Source organism: Pristiophorus japonicus, chromosome 19 (genome assembly GCF_044704955.1).
Source record: "Pristiophorus japonicus isolate sPriJap1 chromosome 19, sPriJap1.hap1, whole genome shotgun sequence".
Classification (NCBI taxonomy): Eukaryota; Metazoa; Chordata; class Chondrichthyes; family Pristiophoridae; genus Pristiophorus; species Pristiophorus japonicus.
The window spans coordinates 47,849,068-47,853,445 of NC_091995.1; the positions used below are offsets into that span (position 1 = coordinate 47,849,068).

A 4,378-nucleotide genomic window follows, 5' to 3' on the forward strand; every position below is an offset into this window, starting at 1 on the left:
CAGGACTTGGTGTGAGTTAGGGCACGGGCAGCCGAGTTTTGGATCACCTCTAATTTACGTAGGATAGAATGTGGGAGGCCGGCCAGGAGTGCATTGGAATCGTCAAGTCTAGAGGTAACAAAGGCATGGATGAGGGCTTCAGCAGCGGATGAGCTGCTATTCGGTTCTCCCTCATGTGTTTATCAAGCTTCCCCTTAAAATATAGTGAATCATGTTAAATAGCCAACTACATATACATTCAAAAGCTGCTTGCTATCATTATTATGTTAATTCTTCTAAATGGTAAAATGTAAAATGTCTTTTTTTCCAGCTTGCAGTCTAGTTTTGGCAATAAGTTTGAGTTGTACAGCGTTCATACTACTTATCCTGATTAGTGCGATATTGGGCGTGTGTCTGTCTAAAAAGAGTAAGTACCAAAAAATCTTCAATACCTCCCTAAGTATATTATTGTTGCTGTGTTTGTAACTTCACATTCCTGCCTTCATAGAACCATAAAAATTTACAGCACGAAAGGCGGCCATTTCGGCCCATAGTGTCCACGCCGGCCGAGCAAAAGCTATCCAGCCTAATCCCACTTTCCAGCTCTTGGTCCATAGCCCTGTAGGATACAGCTCTTCACGTGCATATCCAAGTACTTTTTAAATGTGGTGAGGGTTTCTGTCTCTACCACCCTTTCAGGCAGTGAGTTCCAGACCCCCACCACCCTCTGGGTGAAGACATTTCCCCTCAAATCCCCTCTAAACCTCCTACCAATTTATTTAAATCTATGTCTCCTGGTTGTTGATAGGCACTTCCTATACACTCTATCTAGGCCCCTCATAATTTTATACACTTCAATTAAATCTCCCCTCAGCCTCCTCTGTTTCAAACAAAACAACCCCAGCCTACCCAATCATTCCTCATAGCTAAAGTTTTTCAGTCCTGGCAACATCCTCGTAAATCTCCTCTTTACCCTCTCGAGTACAATCACATCTTTCCTGTAATGTGGTGGACCAGAACTGCACGCAGTACTCTAGCTGTGGCCTAACCAGTGCTTTATACAGTTCAAATATAACCTCCCTGCCCTTGTATTCCATGCCTCGACTAATAAAGGAAAGCATTCCGTATGCCTTTTTAACCACCTTATCGACCTGGCCTGCTACCTTTAAGGATCTCTGGACATGCACTCCAAGGTCTCACTGTTCCTCTACAATGTCGTGCCATTTATTGTGTATTCCCTTGCCTTGTTGCCCCTCCCCAATGGAAGGAAGAAAGGATTCACAAGTTGATTAACAATGCTACTTCTATATCTGTAACCATTCTGACGATCTGTAACCATTTTCATACCAGTTGCTTGGGTTGTAATTCCAACAGGATTGGGAGGGTTTATGGCTTTCAACAGCTCATACAATTTGGGGCGGGAGGGGATACACACATCAGACACGTGTGTCCCACTGGACTTCAAGTCAATGGTTAAAACCGGAGCTTCATTCTCCATTCAGTGGGACGGTCCGGACTGCTGTTACAACCCTGCACCTTCTGACACGGAAACTGGAATGCTGCCATTCGACAAAAGCATCTGATAAAAGTAATCAGGAAGACAAATGGAATGTTGACCTTTATTGCAAGGGGGATGGAGTCGAAAAGTAGGGAAGTCCTACTACAGCTGAACAGGGTATTGGTGAGGCCACACCTGGAGTACCGCATACAGTTTTGGTCTTATTGAAAGAGGGATATACTTGCATTGGAGGCCGTTCAAAAAGGTTCACGAGGTTGATTCCTGGGATGAAGAGGTGGTCTTGTGAGGAAAGATTGAGCAGGTTGGGCCTGTAATCATTGGAGTTCAGAAGAATGAGAGATAAACTTATTGAAACATATAAGATTCTGAGGGGGCTCGACAAGGTAGATGCAGAGAGGATATTTCCCCCTCTGTGGGAATCTAAAACTAGAGGGCTTAGTTTCAGAATAAGGGGTCGCCAATTTAAGACAGAGTTATGGCCACGATGGGCCAAATGGCCTCCTTCAATGCTGTAAATTTCTAGGTCTCTGTTCTATGAGGAGGAATTTCTTCTCACAGAAGGTCATGAGTCTTTGGAATTCTCTGCCCCAGAGAGCTGAGGAGGCTGAGTCATAAAATATATTTAAAGTGGACATAGATAGATTCTTGAAGTATAGGGGAATCAAGGGTTATGGGGAGCGGGCAGGGAAGTGGAGTTGCGGCCAAGATCAGATCAGCCATGATCTTACTGAATGACGGAGCAGGCTCGAGGGACCAAATGGCCGGCTCCAGCTCCTATTTCTTATGTTCCTATGAAACAATTATTTAAGATAATTAGCAAAACAACCAAATAAGATGAGATTTGTTTTTCTTTACACAGCTAGTTATTATCATCTGTAATGCATTTCCTGAAAGGGTTGTGCAAGCAGATTCAAGATAGTAACATTCAAAAAGGAATTGGTTATTCAGTTGAAAATGAAAGGAAAATGCAGCATTATAGGGAACGAGCAGAGTATTTGGACTATTGGGATTGCTCTATTTAATATAAAATCATATTGTTTTACCAGCCATGAATAGAATATCTTTGTCTGTGGATACAATTTCACATTAAAGTGGACCTACTTTGTTAAAATGAGTCTATAAAAAAAGACTTCCATTTATATAGCGCCGTTCATGAATACTGGATATCTCAAAGTGCTTTTCAGAAAATTAAGTACTTTTGGAGTGTGGTCACTGTTATAATGTGGGAAACGCAGCAACTAACTTGTGCACAGTGAGCTCCCACAAACAGCAATGTGATAATGACCAGATAATCTGATTTTTTTTGGTTTTGTTGATTGAGGAATAAATATTGGCCAGGACACCGGGGAGAACTCCCCTGCTCTTCTTCAAAAAGTGCCATGGGATCTTTTATGTCCACCTGAGAGGGAAGACAGGACCTCAGTTTAACATCTCATCCGAAAGATGGCACCTTCAACAGTGTAGCACTCCCTCAGTACTGTCCCTCTGACACAGCAGCGCTCCCTCAGCACTGCCCCTCTGACAGTGCAGCACTCCACTGGGAATGACAGCCAAGATTCAAGTGCTCAAGTTTCTGGAGTGGGACTTAAACCCACAACCTTCTGAGTCAAAGGCGAGGGTGCTACCCACTGAGCCACAGCTGACGCCGTCTAAAGTTCTGCTTTATTCAATGTTGATACAACATCAAAAAGAATCTAATTATAGACATTTACTAATTTGTTTCAGAAACTCCTATGCACCCACCATCCAGTTCACAACAGTAAGTATCCAATCTTGTTACATGAAGTATGCACTTTAGTATCTATTGGGGTAGAAATTGTGGTCGGAGACGGATTATAAAAATCCACAAATTTACCAGGTGGTCTGGCACGTTCCTAGATTCACGCTCCTAGGCCAACATATCCCAGAGGAGCAGGCAGTTCGCAAGTGCCTCTGGGAACACATGGGCCGGCCCAACCAATAAAAGGGAATCCCCATTCATACTTATGGGGATTCCATTTGTACGAAATGAATAGGAATCAGGTAGACCACAGCTAGAGTACTGCATGCAGTTCTGGTCACCACATTACAGGAAGGATGTGATTCCGCTAGAGAGGGTACAGTAGAGATTTACCAGGGTGTTGCCAGGATTGGAGAATTTTAGCTATGAGGAAAGATTGGATGGGCTGGGATTGTTTTCCTTGGAATAGAGGAGGCTGAGGGGAGACCGTATTTAGGTGTACAAAATTATGAGGAGCCTGGACAGAGAGGATAGGAAGGACCTATTTCCCTCAGCAGAGGGGTGAACAACCAGGGGGCATAGATTTAAAGTAATTGGTAGGAGTTTTGGAGGGGATTTGAGGTGAATTCTTTTCACCCAGAGGGTGGTGGAGTCTGGAACTCACTGCCTGAAAGGGTGGTAGAGGCAGAAACCCTCACCATATTTAGAAAGTACTTGGTTGTGCACTTAAATTGCCGTAACCCACAGGGCTACGGACCAAGAGCTGGACACCGACTACACAGAGAAAATGTTCGATGAGATTGAATGGACATTAAGGGTTGTAATTGTCACCGTTTTGCAAGTTCAGGGTAAAATAAAAAGCATTAGAGGTAATTATTTCAAATTTCGGTCAGAATGCAATGGTAGCATATGAGATGTAATGGCCCAGAATTTGGGGTCAAAAGCCTCCGAATGCAAACATTTCTACGAAGGTACCTGTTGTTCCCGGAGTTTTGGAGACATCTGGTCCTGGGCCTCTACGCAAAGGCCTGTGTAGAGGCTCATGTATCCCACCATCATAGGCAGTCCCTCGAAATTGAGGAAGACTTGCTTCCACTGTAAAGGCCCAAGTTTCGGGCCGCGCCTAAAATGGCGCAGCCCGGACCTGGACGCCCGTTTTT

At 44.0% G+C, this 4,378-nt stretch overlaps 1 long non-coding RNA gene across 1 annotated transcript; it reads left to right on the forward strand.

Annotated features, from left to right (window-relative positions):
* Positions 1-360: 360 nt before the first annotated feature.
* Positions 361-3,988, forward strand: LOC139230447 (uncharacterized). The gene is made up of 3 exons (XR_011587925.1): positions 361-406; positions 3,224-3,257; positions 3,966-3,988. It is a non-coding gene; the product is annotated as an uncharacterized lncRNA (long non-coding RNA).
* Positions 3,989-4,378: the final 390 nt, after the last annotated feature.